Here is a 22,063-nt window from a genome sequence, read left to right on the forward strand (position 1 = left end):
AGTCGTGGTCCAGGTCACACAATAAATTACTTGTTAGATATATTTCACTCCTTGTTCATAAAATTGTTGAGAGACTTCCATTCCATGGTGAGGAATTTAAGATTTTTTCTTAGGATCTCTGAGTTCTACATGGTCAAGGGTTATCTAGACTCACCATCTATCTGGCAGGTAATAATGATCATCCACTTACTTTTTTATGGCATTTTTAAAATATATATTTTTTATTGAAGTATAGTCAGTTTATAATGTTGTGTCAATTTCTGGTATACAGCACAATGCTTCAGTCATACATGAACATACATGTATTCATTTTCATATACTTTTTCACCATAAGTTACTACAAAATATTGAATATGGTTCCCTGTGCTATGCAGTATAAATTGTAGTTTAGCTACTTTATATACATTAGCTAGTATCTGAAAATCTTGAGCTCCCAATTTATCCTTTCCCACCTCCTTCCTTCTCTGGTAACCATAAGTTTGTTTTCTATGTCTGTGAGTCTGTTTCTATTTTGTAGATAAGTTTGTCTTTTTTTTTTTTTAAGATTCCGCATATAATTGATATCACATGGTATTTTTCTTTCTTTCTAGCTTCACTTAGAATGACATTCTCCAGGTTCTTTCATGTTGCTGCAAATGGCATTTTATTATTTTTTATGGCTGAGTACTATTCCATTTTGTGTGTGTGTGTGTGTGTGTGTGTGTGTGTGTGTCTGTGTGTCTGTGTGTCTGTGTGTCTGTATATATATATATACACCACAAATTCTTTATCCAGTCATCTGTTGATGGACATTTAGGTTGTTTCCATGTTTTGGTTATTGTAAATAGTGCTGCTATGAACACTGGGGTGCATGTATCTTTTTGAATTAAGGTTCCCCTTAGAAATGGAAAATCGCTACATATTGGCTAATGTTGACTCCTATTAAGGCAGAATTTCTGACCTAAGGCATTCCTTAAACAAAAGTATAAGCTGAAACATTGTCTGTTATTACCCATGTGAGATCCTTATCTATAACATTCACCTCCAAAGCTTACTTTCCATGTGGATTTATTAGTTCTACTTGATCTATTTAAGCTGTATTACTCAATTTCTAGTAATGCCTAGTAAATTTTGTGTAGGCTAATTTTCTCAGAAAACATAGTGTCATTTAAAATTCTTAGATCTGTTTTAACCAGTCGTAAGTTCATATGTTCCCTTTTGTGTTTATGTAGCTAGAATAAATGTAAACACTAAAATAAAAATTATTAAATGCTATGGTTGTATAAACATGTAGTGAATTCAGATATTGGGCATTTCATTGGCCTGCACCTGAAAGGCAGATTTAGGTATTTAAGACATGGAACAATCTGAAAAATTTAAAGATTTTTATGTGTTCATAAATGTGGTTATCTTTTTCAGGAAAATAAAATTTGCTTTGATATCTGTCTTGGATCTTTTCAAACTTTTATGTGAATCTTCTATTAAGACCAGCCTTTAGATAGTGTTACCATAAGCATTAGGACAGGGGTTCATAGAAGAAAACCCAGCACTGATTCTCTGTCCTAGGTGCCTTTCAGAATGACCTACCATGCCCTTTCAAAATACAGATATCCTGCCCCAAATCTTTTATATTCCAATTCAAAAGGTGCTGCATAGGCCCCAGAGGTCTCTGTTTTTTTGAGATTCCATATATGAATTGGGTGTGTAATGAGCAGTGACAATCATCAAGTATTTTTAGGAAACTAAAAAGTAAGGTCTTCCAAAGGGAAGAAAAGTTCTACTCAAAACTATTTCTGGCATCCCATCGAAAGCAGATTGAGTAAAAATCTTATTTTGGAGAATCTGTATTGATAAGCATTCCCCCTTCCATTCTACCTCTCCAGTAAATTTTACTACTTTCACAAGTCTCCCTTCCCTGTCCCTCATGGAATCTACCAAGAGTATGTATGCTTTGGTATCGATGTCATGAGGATGGGAATGCCAGCTGGTCCAGTTTATTCATGGAAGTAAATCAAATATATTGAATAAAAAGAATGCAGGTATAAAAGGAAGAAGAAGGGGGCAGTGGAATAGGTAAAACTGGACAAAGGTGTTAGATTATAGCAGGAGTCTTAATGACTCGGTTTGTGTATTATCTTGTTGGTTAGCTACAGCTGCTCTTTAACTCAGCTCATCTTCAGAAACGTGTTCCTGTCCTACTATTAGAAGACTTGAGGGTGATGGTGGTAGGAGTCATGGGTATTTTCATCATGGCTCTTCCCCTGTGCACTACTTTAGAAAAGGTCAAAGCCTGTGAACCCTGTGGTCCCCATTAGTCAGTCCTGAGTAGAGCTCTCTGCCCTTCTCTGCCCTGATCACATCAATGCACTTTTTTTTTTTTTTTTTTGCGTAAGGCAGATGCAAGGCACTTTTTAGTTGAAAAGTTCCTTCTTTTTCTAGAACACAAGAAAGTACATATTAAATTTTAAAAAATAGTCAAAATAAATTAAATAGCTATGTTCTGTACAAATGGAAATTTGAGAAGAGGATCTCTTAGGAAATACTAAGTCAGAAAGATGCATCTGATTTGAAGAATGACAGAAAAACAATGAGCTCTCTTCCTGAGCTGGACAGCAAACTGGCAGGACATGCTCCTGCCTTCTCAATACAAGAATTATGACATGGAAACAACCTAAATGTCCATTGGCAGATGACTGGATAAAGAAGTTGTGGTATATATATTTATATGTATATATATCTATATCTACACACACAATGGAATACTACTCAGCCATAAAAAGAGTAAAATAATGCCATCTGCAGCAACATGGATGGACCTGGAGATTGTCATTCTAAGTGAAGTAGGCCAGAAAAAGAAAGAAAAATACCATATGATATCACTTATATGTGGAATCTAAAAAAAAGACAAATGAACTTACTTATAAAACAGAAACAGACTCACAGACATAGAAAACAAACTTATGGTTACCGGGGAGAAGGGGGCGGGAAGGGATAAATTGGGAGTTTGAGATTTACAGATACTAACTACTATGTATAAAAATAGGCAAACAATAAGTTTCTACGCATAGCACAGGGAACTGTATTCAATATCTTGTAGTAGCCTATAATGACAAAGAATATGAAAATGAGTATATGTATTGCATATGTATGACTGAAACATTATGCTATGCACCAGAAATTGACACAACATTGTAAACTGACTACACTTCAATTTAAAAAAAAAGAATAAAATCAGAGGCACTGCAGTTTTGGGTTAGATGGCTAAGGGAAAAATACCATCCACATTGAATCTTATTCTCAGCTTGTTTCTCTATACCCTGTTCCATTTACTCAAAATTGGTCATCACTCTTTGCTTAGTCTTTTATGACTGATCATTCATTTATCCTGTCTGCTGTCTTAGGATGGGCTCTTAAGGAGGCAGGCAAATGGAAGGAACCCTTTGGTCACTCCTAGTTTTTGATTTCCAAATATCAGGTTTTGCACACAATATCCTTGAAAGATGTGACATCGGAGAAGGCCATTGACATTGACATTCATGATATGATATTTTTGCTAATTTGTGGTTTTGTGCATGACCATTTCCAATACCCACTAAAACGTGTGCACTTAATGCCATTGGCAACACGTTTCATCACATTCACTTACACAAGGACTGTATGCTTTAGAAACAGAAATAGGACTATTTCTTTAGCAATTATGAAATTAAAAAGAAGGCGAAGACTTAAATTGTCTTCATGGGGAAAATACCCAGCCAACCACAAGATGGATAGATTTATATAAAGAAATTTATATAAGAAAAGCCTACAGATAAGAAAAAATAATAATTCTTTGGTTAAAATGTCTGAGAAATGTTTTACTTACCTAAGTTGATTTTTTAAAGTAATTGCTCAGATAGACTCCCTGGGTGGCTTTACCGTGGTTAGGGGTTTAGTCCTCAGCTTTGTGGTTTGAAGAAATCAATATAATTACAGTTGATAAGGCTTCTGGAGTCATGTTAACCAGATGCATGAAAGACTCAAATATAAACTCATATATAAGCCATATATAAAGGTTGGAACATTTATGACTGTTACGGAGTGCTTACTTTAGTAACAATTATAATGAAAGCTTCTTCACCTTTTTACTATGACTTAGATATTTAAATTTCTTAGCACTTCATAGTCTGTGGGTATGCATTAATAGTTTGTATTAATAAAGCTGTGCTATGTTGAACAGAAAAAAATGAAAGATTCTCCACCTGGAGTGTATATATTGGCAAAGAACATAGATTTGGAGTCAAGTAACCATGAGCTTCTGTCTTGACCCCTTCTAGAACTATAACCTTAGGTCTTTTCATCTGTGATGCTGGGTTAATAGTATCAACTCATAACATTGATCTAGCAAAGCACTAAGCACAATGCCTGGCACATAATAAGCACACAGTTAACTGTCTGCTGTTATCATCATCATCATCTTCTTCCTTCTCTTGTTCCTCCTACTTATCATCATCACCACATATCAAACAAATCCTGTTCTCTGTGACCCAAAGTGCATTTCTTTCCACATCATCATTCTGCCAGCAGGGGTTGGGTTGACTAGCCAGCACAATTCTCTCTAGAGGAAATCCTACACACAAAATCAAATTATAATCAGAAGGCAATTTGAATAGAATGCAATCAGATAAAGGGAAATCAACCTAATAATCTTAACATTTCTGGCTTCCAACTCTGGTTGCCTGATATATTTGTCTCCACAATGGAGAAATTCTGCTGTTCAGACCCAATGATTGGGTTAGTTTATTGACTGACTATTCCAATCACTTTAATTGTTCCTACTTGTTATTAATAAAGTGTGTTAGGAGGACTCTGAGTATTGGGATCACCTGGGAGCTTATTTGAACTGCAGAATCTTAGCCCAATACCAGACCTGGTGAATTAGAATCTATGGTTTAGCCAAATTGCCCAGTGATTCAAATTCACAATCAAGTGGGAAAAGTATTCTCATAAGATATTCCTCAGTCTTTCTCATAGAGACCTCATCTCATCCATTATGTATAGACTCTTACTAGTTTCCCTCCCATAGGGTAACTTTAATCTCAAATAATCTTATTTCCAAGACATACAGCTTTACACTATATTTTTTCCCTCCATCACTATGCAAAAAAATAAATTTATGAAGCCTTTGTATAAAAGAGACTAAATAAGAAAACATTTTTTTCTCAGTCTTTGTTTAAAAATGTCTCTGTCACTCAAGCTCTGGATCTTGGCAGATGGCCTCATTTATATTTAAGGGAAAAGATAGTTTTATATACTTTGGCTCCAGTTATTAGAGTTTGCTTTTGTACATGGTAATTTTTTATTTTCTGTCACCTCTTTGAAGTCTTTCACTTCTTTTTTTTCATTTTGTTTCTCTGCTGTGATTTCTCAAACACTTGCAGAAATAAGCTCACTGTCAGTCAGCCTGACACTGACCAACTGGAAACCTGGCAATTGGTCTTGGAAATTCTTGGTCTTACAGTTTTTCCCAGTGGAACATAGATGCCTGTGTGTTGGCAATCACCAATCAGTAGGTATTCAATAAGCCACCAGTTCCTTTTTAAATCCACTTGGATTTAAAAGAAAGTTCTGCAATCATGGCCTATGATGAGTTTGGTCTCCAAAAAAGAATGTCCATGCCAAGGCTGTCTTTAAAATTCTGGAGCTCCCTGATAGGTTTATTCTTCATGGAGACATCTTCTCTAAACCCTTCACTTATTTACTCTTCTCCATGAAGTAATAGAGCTGGTAAAGCACCAGTCCATAAATACAGATATCTCCAGACTCTACCTCTCTGCTAAATTAAAACACAGGAATCTGTGTAAACAAATTGGAAACAAATTCTTCTTGGTCTTTGGTTTCATGGAACCAAAACACACACTATTGAAAAGTTTTTGTGTATTTGTGTTATATGTGCACATGTCTTTACCCTACACATTTAAATAGGATCCTGAAAAGTCATTTCTCCAGCATTTGCACCAGAGCTTTCTCCAAAATATCTTAGATTATTTTTCAGGTTCTGAATCACTTCTCTCATTATTGTAAGAAGTAGGAAGTAATTTTCTCTCATTTTACTAAGTCTTGTAGTTTAGAGAGGTAACAACATTTAAGTCTACCCTAAAAATCAGTGATTAAACCAATTGTTATAATCAAGGTGTCTTAGGTTCTGAGCCATTGCTTCATTAAATAGCCCATATCATAGCAATTGGATGGCAAATTTAAAATTTACTAATTCATCATTTAAGAAAACCAGTGAGGGATTACTGATTTATTTTACAAGGCTTATCCTCCCTTTTAGCAGCTCCATTCAGTGACACAAACTCTTTTTCCTCGTGTTGTCAGAAGGACTAAGAAACAAAAAGCATTTTCAGCTCTAAGGATTTCAAGGAGGGAAGCTGTAACTTAGTTATGCTGCATGTATTCAATTAGCTTGTGAAATCTTATCTCCTCTACCAGTAAAAAGGACTTAAAAATAAAACATTAAAATTCCCGAAGGAGCAAGAGGGTGTTTTTGGCAGCAGGGTGACTCAACTGAAAGAAAGCTTAGTAGCCCAAAATGGTACTTTTGTCATTTTGTTTTTCTTTTGAAGAGGTGCATTGAGCTCCAGAGGGAGGAACTGAACACACTTAGGTACAAAAGCTGCCAGGGGGACATCTCTTAATGGCGCTCAGGGCTGGAAGGTTGTGTTCCCCTTGTTCTTTCTCTGTACTTAACAACTAGCTTTGTAAGAACTAGATGAGAGTCTTTCTAGTCATAGATACCATTTTTTTCCTTCATGTTTCGTCTGTCCCCTTATTTTCGTAGATTGTATCCTTTTTGATGACCTTGGCTTTGTTGATTTGCCACCTAAACCAAGTGATGACTCCTTTTTATGGAGGGGAAGAACTCCAGTATCTCTATTAATTCTAAAATAATAAATATTTTGCTGTGACCTAATATGTGATTAACTCAGCACGACTGCTGACTCCGCATTTTTTGTCCAGTGGTAAATTGGTATTTTCCTAGTCAGAAAAATAGTCCAATCAGTTCTCTTAAGTTGACATGCAAGCCCTTCAGAGATCCAGTTTTTAATAACTCTTTTTTCTTTGCGGGTTGTTACACCTCATTGGGACCCCTGTGTCCCAGCCAATTCAGTCTACAGACCTTTCACATGACTCCCCTTCCCTTTCTGATTGTTGTGTTTTGCTGTTGTCATTTCCCACTATGGACATATCCTTCCTTTCCATTTCTGTGTTCCAAGTCTTACCTGCTTTGCAGACACCAGGCCAAACACCAGTTCCTAGGGCCAGGACGTTTCATAGTCTTTCGGTCTTCTCTGGTAGTCCCAGCTAGAAATGAACTCTCTTTTATTTTTATGGTATAAATTTATTCAAGACACCTCTACACATTATAAATCTGGTTTTCTTAGGTTGGTATTTTATTTGAGAAACACTGTCTTCAGGTCTCTCTACTTCATGATGGAAACATATTATACTTCTGTTCACCTTCTGTATAGAAGGCTCTGTCAAAAATACGAGAAAACTTATAGCTTCTGTTGGCCTTTTCAGAGACATCCACCTAGTTGACGAGAAGTTGCTCTGGATTGAGCTACAAGAGATCAATACAAATTCCAAATTTCTGGTGTTTGGACTGAAACTGAACTTTTATGTTACCTCAGGTCGCAGTCTGTTTGCCCTTCTAGCACCTGTATTTCTCAGCATTTCTCACATTTTGGCTTTTATATCCTTTCAAAATCTTACACAGAAAAGATTCTCAGAAAATGCTAGGTGAACTAAGGCTACAGCGTGACTTAGGGGTACACAGTATGTTAAAAAAATAGAGTGGAACATTTGAAGTTTGAGAATTTACTATGAAAAAAAATCTACTCTATGTTTATTTCTAGGGGGTCAAGTTAAAGGCTACTGGAGAGCAGGGCATTTCAGGTAGAAGACAAAATGTTCCAGAACATTATCTGATCAAAATATTTTCTACACATTTGAAAAATTGTAGACTGAATTGAAATTAACAGGTTTCTCTCCATGAGAATGCCATGTGCTAAAGGATTCACTCAAGTCAGCATCCATCAGAAAGCAGTCCTCAAGTATAGGGTGTTTTGATTGGAGGAGTGAGAGAGTCCCATTTGGATTCCTTTTATTTCTTTTTTTTTTTCTCTCTCTGATTGCTGTGGCTAGGACTTCCAAAACTATATTAGAGACAAGATGGTGTCTAAGATTCTAAAAGTGAGTGAGTCAGACCTCCCAGATACCTAGAGATTTTGATGCCCTGGGCTTGTGTCTCCATAAGCTGGAAATTACTGTCTTGGCGCCTAGCAAGTGCCTGCAAATAGTAGGTGCTCATGGGTTGTTTTGTTTTGATTTGTTTTTTGCATTGGCTGTGATTTGCTATTTCTAAAGAAAGGGTCTCATATCTCTCATAGGTGCTGGAAGAGAAATAAAAGTTGAGAGCTACCAATTTAGAAGGTCTTCATCTGGTATAGGGGGATGCACACTAACTCCCCCAAGGTGGCATGACTTCTAAGTCCCAGAGCAAGATCTGGAATCCAGATCTCTCAGTTGCCCATCCCAGTACTGTTTGTTCAGCACCACACTTTCCAATTTATAGCTCTTCTCTGTCCTTTGTCCTCCCTGACAACTCCTACCACCTTTACTAAATAGGGGCATTTCCAAGTCCATGTTTGTAGGAAACTTTAGGACCACATGTTCCTTATATTACACTGGCCTGTCACATATAAGAGCAAACAGATGCCCTTGAACAATATCTAGGTACACTGAAGACATTTACACACTCTCAAATGTTGAATTGCAGCTATAACGGAATACCCACAAACAACAATCAGATAAGGGTTTATTGTTTACTCTTGTTTTCTTGTATTCTCATAAGCTAGCTCAGGCCACTCAATTCAGGGGGAGGTGCTGCCTAACGGTGGTTGTCATTTTGATAGTAAGGCGAGTAATTTCTTGGTGCCGAAGGAAATATCCAGGTCAGAGGGGCTAGAACATAATCCATGGCAAAGCACGAGTGAGTCACCAGGTGACTGCTGAGGCTGCTCTCGCTGGGGTCTCGTGAAGGTCACTCCCTGCTTGAGTGCTCTGTCTGGAGCCATAAAGTCTTTGGACACTGGCTTTTCTTACAAAGCCATCATTATTGTTGTGTTCCCCATTGGCACCTTTTTTCTGTGAGATGTAAACACTCTGGATGCTGAATGAATCCATCTTTTATTTCTTGCAAAGGAGTTTGATTAAACTGGTTTTATTTCAGAGCTTGCAGTAGAATTGCAAACTGCCTTTTTTTCCCCTAGATACAAGAATCCTGGGCACCTATTCTAAGGAGGCTTGGTGTAAAAAAAAAACAACAACATAGGGTTGAGAGGGTGTGTGTGTGTCTGTGTGTGTATAAGGAGGGGAAAGGTTAAGGATAAGAGTCAGCCAGTCCCAATCTTCCTCTGCCCATACTTTACATGGCTCCTGCTGGTAATCAATAGAGATATATAATGTGAGCCCACAAATGTAATTTTAACTTTTTCAATAGCCATTAAAAAATAAAAAGAATCAGGTGAAATTAATTTTAGTAATAAATTGTATATAAGCCAATACATCCAAAACATTACCATGTCAACATGTGTTAATATAAAAAATGACCAATAAGCTATTTTACATGAATTTTTTTCACAATAAGTCTTAGAAGCCCACTGTAAATTTCATGCCCAAAACACATGAATTCGGACAACCCACGTTGCCGTGTAGGGTGTCCACCCTATTAGACAGCACGGCTATACAATACAGTTAAAAAACAAAAACTTCCTCATTTGGCATTAAGATGGTTCCTGATATGTCCTCTAGTCGTTTTTTTAACCTCCTGTGCTCCTGCACCCTCTATATCCTACCTCACCTGTTCACTTCTCATTTTCTGAACATGATATATAGACTTTCACCTTTTCATGTCTGCAGTGTCCTTTGCCTCCCTTTACTCCATCTGTGTCTTAAAACATGTCCCAGTCTGGGAGGCAGCCTCATACGGGTTTTCATGGGTTTTGATTGAGATTAAATTCCAACTTCATTACTTAGTGACTAGGTGAACTTAAGAACATTATTTAGCCACTTTGGACCTCATATTATCTATCTTTTTTTTTTTTAGATTTATTTATCCAAATTTTTTCAGGGGCGGGGGTCATTAGGTTTATTTATTTATTTATTATTTTTGGTGAAAGTACCAGAGATTGAGCCAGGGACCTCGTGCATGCTAAGCACATGCTCTACCACTGAGCTCTACCCTCCCCCCTATATTACCTGCCTTTAAAACTGGAATAGGAGCTGTGGGTATGAGTGTGAGTGTGTGTGTCTGTGTATGTGATTGTCAGAGAGGGACAGAGAGAGAGAAAAAAAAAAAAAGACAGAGAGAGAAACAGATGCAATGAATACAAAAGAAATAAAAAGAAAACATGTAGTGCAGTTTCTGACACAAGTGTAGTTAAAATTCCCTCCCTTTCCTAGTTGCTTTCCAAGTTGCATTTGCGAGTAGCACTTCATTCCCCATCTGCCAGCAGTGTCCAAGTGGACTTGGGTAAGCATCTCCCTCTTTTTATTCTACAGTCTCTTCACCTGCAGTATCTTAGTCCCACCTTCAACAATCCTTGTTCAGTCTTTGCTCCCCAGTTACCATGGTCACATCCTTCTCTTCCCTCCTGCCAAAATGCTAGTGACAAAATGTACAGCTACTCCTTGGAAATGAGTAACTCTGATGCCAAGTGGAACAGCACAGGTGCCCTTCCACAGGGGCTGAGAGCCAATAAGCTACCGCTGAAATCTCTGCCGAGCGCAGGGTGACAGCACAGCCGGTCCTGTCCCCTGCTGTAACGGTCTCCTAGGCAACCAGTACACGCTACCATGGAGGAAATGGAAAGAAAAAACGGCAAAACCTACATCATTCCCACAGCTTTCGATATTTGTATTCATGTACTAAAAATATTGAAAATTTATGGATAACTGAGCATATGTTTTATTATTTCATGTCATGTTGGTTATGGCCTCTGTCACATCTCTAATAGAATTGCTAGTGAATTACTGGTGATGGTGTTGTATGAGTGAAATTGGATATTTCTAGTGGAGTAAGTTTTATAGGTTTGTGAATAGCAGTCTTGCCCATCTTACATTAGATTTAATCCTGCATTTGATGTGTATTGACCTTTTATAAATGGTTTTTAAATTTCCTTTCCTAATTGCTTGTTGCAGTTGAGTTCTGTACTTTGTATCCAGAAACCTTGCTAAATCGCCTTGTTAAATGTAATCATTTCTATGTGGATTCTTTAGGGTTTCCTACATATTTATAATCAAATAATCTGCAAATAATGAGAGTTTTAATTCTCCATTTTCTTACAATTTGTATTTTTCTTGCTTTAATACTGGCTAGGACTTCTACCACAATGGTGAATACAGTGGAGATCGTGGACAGCCTTTTCTCATTCTCAAAATCTGGGGTAACATTCAAAATTCATCCTTAAGTATAATATATTCTATAGATTTTAAGTAGATCCTCTTCTATTCCCACTTTGCTAGAGGCGCTTTCTTAACAAATCAAATAGAGGTAGATTTTGTCCTACTCCAAATTTGCTAAGAGGGTTTTGAAAAACCACTAATGGGGATTTCAAATTATCAGATTTTATAAAATTTATTATTAAATGCTTCTTCTGTATTTATTGAAATAGTCATAAGATTTTTCTCCTTCATGTTGTGAATATAGTGGTTTAAATGGATTTTTTTTCATTGATAAACCAATATGTCATTTCTGGAATGACCCCAACTGGTTATAATGCATTATATTTTATGAGTCATTGGATTTACTTTGCTACTATGTATTTTATTTAGGATTTTTTGTAGTAATGTTCGTGACAGAGTTGCTGATAGTTTTCTTTTTTATAATATCTCTGAAGATCAAGTCAATAAAGTTCCCTAAAATAAGCATGTATTGGTCTTTGACTCTGTCATCATGTCCATCCATCCATTTGTGCATCCATTTTCTGTCCATTTATCTATCCATTCATTCATTCCACAAACATTTATTGAGGGTCAGTATACTGTAGTGGTTAAAAGTACAGATTCTAGACCGAGTCTATGTTTGGACCCTTTAAAAAAAAAACTTATTGTGACTGTGTTAGTCATCTCTTGCTGTCTAACAAATGACCAGAAACTTAGCAGCTTAAAGCAAAACATTTATTATCTCATAGTTTCTATGGGCCAAGAATTTGGGAACAGCTGAGCTGGGTCCTCTGTTTCCGGGTCTCTCAGAAGATGCAGTCAGAGTATTGGCCAAGTCAAGGGTCTTTGCTGAGGCTCACCTGGGACCACCTTGAAAGCAGATCCCTGGGAAGTTCATGTGATTGGTTGGCAGGATTCTGCTTCCAAGTTGATGTAATTAGTTGGCAGGATTCAGGGTCTTGCAGGTTGTTGGTCTGAGGACCTCAGTGCCTTGATGGCTGTAGGCTAGAGTCCGCCCTCAAGTTTCTTGCCATGTGGGCCTCTCCATTTTGCAGCTTACTCTGTCAAAGTCAAACATGGAGAGAATCAGCAGAGAGTGTGCCAGCGAGACCGAAGTTACAATATTAGGTAACATAGTCACCTTTTCCTGTACACTGTTGATCAGAAGCAATGCATAGCTCCTCCTCACACTCAAAATGAGGGACGTTAACTAGACATTCATACCAGGACTTATGGATAATTGAGGGTCATCTTAGAGTCAGTCCACCACAGTATGTTGGACAGATGATTTAACTTCTGTGTATATGAGGATCTTCAGCTAGTAAATGAAAACAATAATAGGGTCATTAGGAATATTAGATCATTTAATATAAGTAACGCATCTAGGATAGTGCCTGATACATAGTACCACATTAATGTTAGATTCCAGTAATATGCTAAGTGCCAAGTACAGTTCCAGGTAAAATGGGGGACATAGCACTGAGTCACAGGAGCAAGTTCCCAACAGTCATGGTTTACAGTCTAGTGGAGAAAGGCAGAAAATAAACCTATAAATATATAATATAATATAAATGAGTATTGGTGGTATTGAGGAGTTACTATTTTATATAAAGCAATCAGAGTAGTTATTGGTGACATTTGAGTAGAACCCTGAACGAAGTGAAGGGTCTGAGACCATACGTTGGGACGTAGAAATATTCATGGTAGTTATTCATAGATGACAGTTTATTCCCAGGTAGCTTTTCCCTTATATGAAAAACATTACTCTATAGAATTGTTGCAGAAAATGTCTAAAATACTAAGAGTTCATGCTCAACAGGGACAGTAAAAATGTTGAACTGCAGTCCTCTAAGCCCCAAGCTGAGTGGTACCTGCATGTTTGTTATAATTTTGGTTGAGTTAAATCAGTTGCAACAAATAACAAGTGCTACTACAATGATATTAATAGAAGATTTGAAAGTACCTAGTCTCTTTTCTAAGCTATTTGTAATTCAATTAGGTAAACATTATGCAGTGATCCCAAAGCCTAATTGGTGTTTTCATCCAGCCAACATTTTCGTTGTTTTTACCTGGTTCTAATCAGAATAGAGATGCAATTACCTCTTTTTATTCACTTGGTGTTTAATAAGTGAAATACGTTCTGTTACCAATAATCATCGGGACTTCAATTTTTAGTGATTATCTAGAATTCCACCACATACCAAAAGTGTTTGTTACTATTCTCTTGGGCAGCTAGGTTATTTTGTTTGCTTGTTTGTTTGCTACCGAAAAATTGGATGCTAGTAACACTCTTGAACTGATACCTTTTTCTTCCTTTAAATTGTTTTTAAAATAAATGATCAAGTGTAGATTATTTGGTCCAAGGCTCTGAACATTTTTAAGGAGTCCATTTATTTCAAACCACATTGATAGGGTACATTTTTTTAAATTGAAGTATAGTAAATTTACATTGTGTCAATTTCTGGTGAACAACATACTGTTTCAGTCATGCATGTATATTTACACAAATATTCATTTTCATATTTTTTCATTATAGATTACTATGAGATATCGAATATAGTTCCCTGTGCTACGTGATATAAATTTATTTTTTTAATCTATTGTATATATAGTAGTTAATATTTGTAGTATTTTTGATAGCAGCACAAAACATCACCTTGTCCATAGATTTTATTATTGTGTTCTTTATTCCCATACACTTAACTTGCTAATAGGCTATAAAATTAAATAGCCAGGATTTGTCCCTTCAGACTATAAATGGAATTGTTACACTCAGTACTCTTTCTGCTAATTATATGAGTAACTGGGTATTTTTATGCCACATAGTAATTGTGAGTAATCTGAAGCCTGAATATTTGGACAGGCCCCCACTTCTATTACTTGATAGTGGTGTCGCCTTGCGCAGGGTGGTACACCTGCTTATTTAGTTTCTCAGTTTCCCCATCTGTAAAATGGAGAGAATAAGAACGCTCACCTTACAGGCTTTGTCTCAGTTAATCTATCAGAGTGTTATATGCATGATGGGGCTTCCGTAAATATCAGCTGTTATTACTATCATGTGTTCCTAGGTTATTAGTCAAACCAGACTTTGTTGAACCAAACTTGAAGAGATAGGAGTTTGCTTGAAACTTGAACAGCAGCTGGAAGTAGCTGGGCATCTGCCAGCCCTGCAGAGAGGCAATGTAGCAGAATGTACGACACAACAGGGCACCTATGGGCCAAATCATGTCTCCTGACTACGTTTGTTCATGCCACACAGTGCTGTTATTATTTGTAATTAGTTGCTAGCATTGAAAATGTTTGAAATTTCACATAAAATCCTAATTCATGGTTTCTCTTAAAAAGAGTTGAAAACATAAAGCAAACCAGGATGTTTTTCTTTATGGCAACCATCGGCTGGAGCAGAGTAGCCACTGCTTTCATTGGAAGAGGTACTCAAAAGGACCACGTGTTCCTCACGTGCCACATCCGCTTCACTCCCTGTTGCTTTCACCCTGCCCACTTCACTCACCTCCATTACCTCCCTGGCTTTTAGAGCTTTTAAGTTTGCCTCCACCAGCACAGTGGTTGAGATCTTGGCCTCTGAAGATGGTACCAAGTTGTACCCCTTGCTTCAGACTACTCACCAAAATCCAAATCACCTGGCTGGTGATTTCCCTCACTGGTTACAGCAGAGCTTCAAGCAGCAGAGTACCTCTCTCACCAGGTCCCATTATGAGAGGTAGCCTTGACCTTCAGCCCATAGATATGCTTTCCTCTGCTCTGTGAGAAGCATGAATTGAGAGAATGACAAGGAATAGTAGAACATCTAAGATGCTGCAGCAAAGCGTCTATGAGTTCTTCCTCCAAAGTTGAAGGTGGTTACTTTGAAACAGTGGGGAACCCATACCAGTAGCGCTGAGCTTCTATTTTTATGCCTGGGAGAGTTTTTGAAGCCATTACTCCATGTTCTCCAGTCTTCAAATGCTTGATTCATACACAGTACAGATTAGAAATGGTAGAGATTGATTTTATGGAAGAGATGTGCACTTTACCGTGGCATAAGCTGACTGTAGAGTAGGACGAGAGGTCTGTAGACCAAAGCTAATTGGCTCTTTCAGGCTTCTGAGTGCTCGTCTTTAGGTTTCCACTGAGCTCTGCATTTCAGCTGGCTCACATGTTGTAATTAATAGAGGACGGGACTATTGTACATTCACATGAAATCTCCAACCTTGATCCACATCTCCTGGGGTCTAGTGAAAACAGTCTATCGTTGTTTCTTATTATATTTGGAGTTACTAACTGAGCAGTGTAGGCAGACAAAGAATAGCAGTGAAGAGCTTGGGACTGGGGTCCAGTAGACGGGAGTTTTTGCCCTGGCACTGCTGCTTATGATCTGTATGACTCGGGCTGGTGTATTTAAATTCTCTTTGACTCAGTTTTTCTCCCATGTAAAATGAGTACCTCCCTCATTGGAGCTGGGGTGGGGAGTATGCAAAATAATTATTAAACATTCAGGACACAAATAAGTACTTCGTAAGTTGACTAGGATTTCCTGTCTGTATTCATTCATATCACGAGCACTTCTATACACAGTGGCGAACGCGAGTCACGTGGTTTTTGCCCTCATGGACTTGATAGTCTAGTTGCGTTTATAGTGGCTTAAATATGTTTTTGTCCTGTAGCACAGCTGTTGAGAATTTGACTGTCTGGTTGTGAATCTCCACCTGACCTCTTACTCTCTCTAGAACATGAGGCACTTTATTCAACTTTCTTTGGCTCAGCTTCCTTATTTATTAAGTGCAATTAGTAAAAACACATACCTTCTAGTGTCTGGCAAAAATAATAAAAATGATAATAATAATGACTAGGAAGGGGAGAATAGCTAACACCTATCACATACATTCCATTTATTATTTAATCATATTCACTCCACGTTTTTAACATGAATGGACATGGTAACTTTTAGATGAATTAGTTTATTTAAACCACACAGTCACCTATAAGGTAGTTTCCATTATAAGTCCCATTTTACAGATGAGGAAACTAAGGCATAAAAAGAGATACACATGCAGGAAATATCAGTTGCTGTGGTTGGTATCATTAATAAAATAAAGGGCTTCTGTCATGAGTGGCACATGTTAGGGCAGGTTGATTGCTCTTTGTGTAGAATCAATGTCAAAAGATTTCAGAAGGATAATTTTTTATGGAGATTTGTATTTGGGCAGCTGGTGATCATTGGTCCTGGTGCCCCTACTTACAAGTTTGAAATAAAAGGGGAATTTCAAAAAATAAAATAAAATGAATGGCTTTTCACATCACATTGTAAGATTCACAGCGTTGTTTTCAATTCCTTCTCAGTAATTCCACTGTGTCTATATACTTTATCAAGCTTTCTGTTGATGGAAATTTTGATTATGATTATGACAGGCACGTAAAGAGCAAGTACTGAAACCCATCTTCTTTTACCTGAGAGGTTGTCTGCCTGCTCGTGTTAGCTCTGAAATAAATTTCATATCCTTCTGTTCACTCGACAGATTTAACAAAAGATTTCAGAGAGGGAGGCTGTCAGGCTAACCCTGGAGACCAGAAGTGAGATTTTTGGACAATTCACATTGGCCGGTAAAGGGTTATGGTCACTAAGAGCTTAGATGAAGTGAATATTTTCAACCTGTGAATTTCTGACCTATTTGTGTGTAGACTCTACCTGTGAAGAAGAGCACAGGAGACAGCGTGTGGGGCTAAGATATCGTCTGATGGACCACACTTGCCAACTGAGACTGACATCCTCAGTTGATATGCTTTTAAATCACTGAGAAACTGACTGCCCGGGCCACTCTTTCTCCACTGTCAGGTCTGTGACCAGACACCACCTTCTCAGTGAAGCCCTCTTGTCTAGGTTATTTATAATTGCACCCCCTCTGTTTATCCTCAAACATGCCATGTTCCCTTCCCCTGCTTTATTTTCCTTTAGAGCATTTAGCTCTACCTACAGACTGCCTGTTTTACCTATTTGTTGTCTATTTCCCCACCAGTGGTTTACAGGAGCCTGCTCATTCTGGTTCCCGAGAGCAGACTTCTAAATATTCAGGAATTTTGCAAACTGGTTGTCAGATTGACCATAGTGGAATATTTACACCGTGGAAATTGACAGATGCTACACATTAGGGACTTTTTTTTGAGAGTTGGTTTACCAGCACATGACTACCCTGCATAAAATGTAAGCTCCATGAGAGAACACATTTTTGTTTGTTTAATTCACTGCTGTGTCCTCACTAACTAGAAAGGTGTCTTAGACACAGGATTTTAAAAGTATTTGCTGGAAGAAGTATAGAATGAACATGTGGGTGAGTAAATAAACAAACAAACAAACAAACAGATGAAAGTCAGTTGGTGCCCCTCACGTGGATGTTAAGACCGACTGTCAGTCACATTGCTTGTCTTGGTGTGGTGACTGAGTGATTCACAACCCAGGCTTGGAGAACTTAGCTGTGAAGGGAATTTTACTAGATCCCAGTGCAGAACTCAGGCATGAAACTTGGAGACCAAATCTAAGTTGTGAGTTTCTCTCTTCTTGTCTCCAGTATTTGGCCTTGAGCTCGTGAAATATGTTTTACTTAGATCTAGTAAATCAAGTTTTTTATTGTTTAGTCACTAAAATGGAAAAGGATTAAAAATATGTAAACATAAACCTGTTAAGAAAATGTGTATGTGCTGTAGGAAGTTTAAACAATTTGGCTTACTTTTATTTCCCCAGCTCAGATTCATGTTTATAAGTCACTCTGAACAAGAATGATACCTACTTTTTTAGCTTCGTTGTTTATAATTGCATCACATGTAAGTTCTGTTATGCAATATTGCTGATTGCCAGGGACTGTATTATCTTGTGTTGTGAAGTCTGGGATTGACTTAATGTGCCCCTCTTTCTGAAAGACATTAAGAAATAAAGCATATTTCAGGGTTGAAAATAGTCTACCTAAAATATAATCAAGAATTTATTTTTCTTTGTTTTTCTCAGAATTCCCTTATTGGTTTCTTTGATGATTTTTGATGTCAAAATGGGTAGTTAGATTTGAAACATCAATCCCTTCTTGGCATAACTTTAACAAAGACGGACCTGAGTCTGGAAAGACTTGAGTTTTGAGAAGAAAAACATTCCAAGTTTAAAGAATTATGAAAGATGTGGGAAGAGGATAAGTTGAATTTAACAATTTCTTAGAATGGAGGCAATTCTTAAAGCTTAGATAAGGTGATGTGAGGACAATGAAAATAATTTTTTTTTACAAAGTGGTACCTGTATGAATCTGTTCTTGAAAGTGAAAGTATAGCTGAAGACATAGTTCCATTGGTTAAGCCTCATCTGTGATTAAACAAAGTTGGAATTTCCAAAGGCCATCTTTAACTTGACGTTATAGAGGCTGATAATGCCATTTTATAAGAAGTCCTGAGGGGCTGTCATCAGAGCAAAAATAACTTCCATTTTATTCAGGCATAATATCTGATCTGTACTCTGCTAAGGACTTTTCATGCATCCCATTCTGGTCTTAAACATTACTGTGAGGTAGCGTGTACCCCTGCAGTAGTAGTACCCTGTGTTTGCAGGTGTGGAGTCTGTGAAGCCGACTAGTTCATCAGTTTCTCTGAGGTCAGTGCAGGTGGTGAATGGTAGAAATAGAATGAGGAGGAGGAAAGGAAAAAGAATGACAAAAAGAAAGAGGAGAAGAGGAAAATAAGAAGGCAGCAAACTCATATCACATTTGGCTGTGTGTCAGGTACTGTTCTAAGCACCTTATATAGCAGTAAAGATGAACTCATCTGATTTTCACGGCAAGCCTGTGAGATAGATGCTATTGTTATTATCCCCAGTTTACAGCTGAGAAAACAGAAGCACACAAAGGTTAGGTACCTTATCCAGGAACACATAGCACAACTGTTGGAGCTGGGATTTGAAGGCAGGAAATCAGGCAGGTCTGGAATCCATGATTTTAACTATTCTGATACATATATATGTATATATATCATATATATATATTCCTTTTCATATTCTTTTTCATTATAGGCTACTACAAGATATTGAACATAGTTTCCTGTGCTATACAGTAGGAACTTGTTGTTTATCTGTTTTATGTATAGTAGCTATTATCTGTGACTCCCCAAATCCTGCTTTATCCCTTCCCACCCTCTTCCCACTCTGGTAACCATAAGTTTGTTTTCTATGTCTATGAGTCTGTTTCTGTTTTATAAATAAATTCATTTGTCTCATTTTTTAAAGATTCCACATATAAGTGATATCATATGGTATTTTTCTTTCTCTTTCTGGCTTCACTTAATATAATGATCTCCAGGCCCATCCATGTTGCAGCAAATGGCATTATTTTATTCTTTTTAATGGCTGAGTAGTATTCCATTGTATATATACACCACGATTTCTTTATCCAGTCAACTATTGATGCTATACTGTCTCTTGATTGACCTGTCCCACACCAGAGCTCCTGGTTTAAACTATTGGCCTACTGGGATATTGGTTCGTTCTTGTGGACCTTAATACCTTGCTTTTCAGATCTTGCAAATTTTGCCACTTGCTTTGACTTGACATGGCCTTTCTAACCACTGTGTGCTGATGATGGATTTGACTGCGATTGCCAACTCTGTTTTATTGAATAAGAGTGCAGTTCTGTGAATTGTCTGGAATTCCTTCACTTTCTGAAAGGCTGCTTGTACTTCCTTATCTTTATTCCACCCTCTTATTCTAATCTTCATCTTAGGTTGATTAAGCAAAGAACAGTAAAGGTTAAGAGAGTGATGACTTGTAAATGAGGTACATTAACAAAAAAGAAGAAAAAAGCACCACCTGAAAGATTTCCTTCTTTTTGATCAAGACAGCAATATAACCGTTAAATGGATTCTCTTTGAAAAAAAAATTTCCATCTTTGTTTTATCATCCTGCTTCAAAGAATAGAGAAGGGAATGAACACCCACTTCAGACGCAGAGTAAGGATGGTTGCTGAGCCCACCTTGTAGAATAATCTGAATTTACGACGAGGTCTGCTTTCTAACGTTCTAAATATGCCTTAGAGCAGCTGGCTATCTGCGAAAGTACTTGGCTGGTAAAAAGAAATACACTGGAACTTTGTTTATTTCATGGGACACTAAAAGCAATCACCCCAAGAACCCTGGACTTCTTAGTACACATGCCAGAGACAGGGATGCGGCATCGTGGTGATAGGTTTAGATTTAAGGCTCCATCTGCCGCCTGCTCTGGTGAACTTCCTGGACCTCAGTTTCCTTGCTTGTAAAAGGTTTTTGTAAGGCTGTATTCTGAGTTGGATCATTATTCAAAGTTTCTCCACTTCTAAAATCTTTACCTATTAAAAAACTTCACTCACCTAGTCGCCCACTCTCACCCAGCTCTGCTCTGACGTTGTTAGTCCCGCCACTTCACTTGGTCCTCTCCTTTCTATGATTAGACCCTTCTTGACATCACGTTTTGTCTTAGCCAGTTTCTACTTCCCTCATTGCTGTTTCTACTTCCCCTCTTAGACTTTCTCGGAAGGTAGTGGTTGTAACTCATACTTCTCTGGAATCGCCCACAGCTTGTAAAATGATGCCAATTATGTACGAAATAGCTGCTAAATGACATTGAAGATGATGGAGTAGTGAATTAAAACATTTAACACTGTTCTCACAAGTTCTGGATGATTTACTTTTGTGAAAACAGAAACAAAGTAATGCAAACAAATGAACCAAAAGAGTCTAAAAATAAATAAGTAAAAAGCGGTCTCTTAAACCTAATTGTTGATGTTGGACAGGCCCTTTTATGAAGCTGTTCTAATGGATATTTTTATTAGTACATATTAAAGTTATTAAACACAGGAATGCTTAAAATGATGCATTGTAGCCTTGTGAAATGGCTTTGATGGGGTAACACATTATGGGTTATTAGCAAAAAAAAAAAAAAAAAAGTAATGCTGCTCTGGCAGAAGAGTAAGTACTCCAGATCTCAGCATCATATTTGCAGATGATTTGAGTATTGAAACATCTGCACAGTGTATTTCTTCACATTTAATACTTTCAATCTGTATGACAGTCAAGGCAAAGAAAAACAGACAACAGAGCCTGAGACCTGTTAAAAATGTTTGGCAATGCATATATTAAGGAGAGGATATTGAATGAATAGTTCATTGATCTATTTTAAAAATGTAAGCCAGCTTGATCGCTGTATATTCACACTAGCCTGTTCTTGGCTGGAATGGACCAAAGGTGTTCTTAACGCATCCCAGGACAGGTGTAGAGGGGACAGATGGTGATGAGCTCATCATCTGAGACCTCCAGCATCCTCAGAATTGAACCTCTTGATAGACTCCTACACTGGCCTTGCATTTGTGAATCTAAACCAGTGTTCGTGGAAGTGGCCCCAAACAAACTCATCCTTAAAGTGGGACATAAATCTAAGTGTCCCCATGGCATTTTCAGCCACTCAAACCTTGAGGTTGTTTCCTGATCCTTTCTTCCACCATGTTTCTTTTCTAGCTAATACATCCTACACCGAAAAAAGGAATATAGGGCAAAAAGAAACCCTCGGAGTCCTCCCTCCTTTTTTTTTTTTTTTTTAATCCCC

At 37.5% G+C, this 22,063-nt stretch overlaps 1 protein-coding gene and 1 non-coding gene across 4 annotated transcripts in view; both read left to right on the forward strand.

Moving 5' to 3' along the window:
• The window catches only part of PRKG1 (protein kinase cGMP-dependent 1), a 1,107,834-nt gene that overhangs the window by 328,106 nt on the left and 757,665 nt on the right, over nucleotides 1-22,063 (forward strand). The gene's annotated exons all lie outside the window — the stretch shown is intronic.
• LOC116667384 lies at nucleotides 16,557-16,700 on the forward strand. Its single transcript, XR_004324273.1, has one exon. It is a non-coding gene; the product is annotated as a U11 spliceosomal RNA (small nuclear RNA).

This window comes from Camelus ferus, chromosome 11, assembly GCF_009834535.1.
Source record: "Camelus ferus isolate YT-003-E chromosome 11, BCGSAC_Cfer_1.0, whole genome shotgun sequence".
Classification (NCBI taxonomy): domain Eukaryota; kingdom Metazoa; phylum Chordata; class Mammalia; order Artiodactyla; family Camelidae; genus Camelus; species Camelus ferus.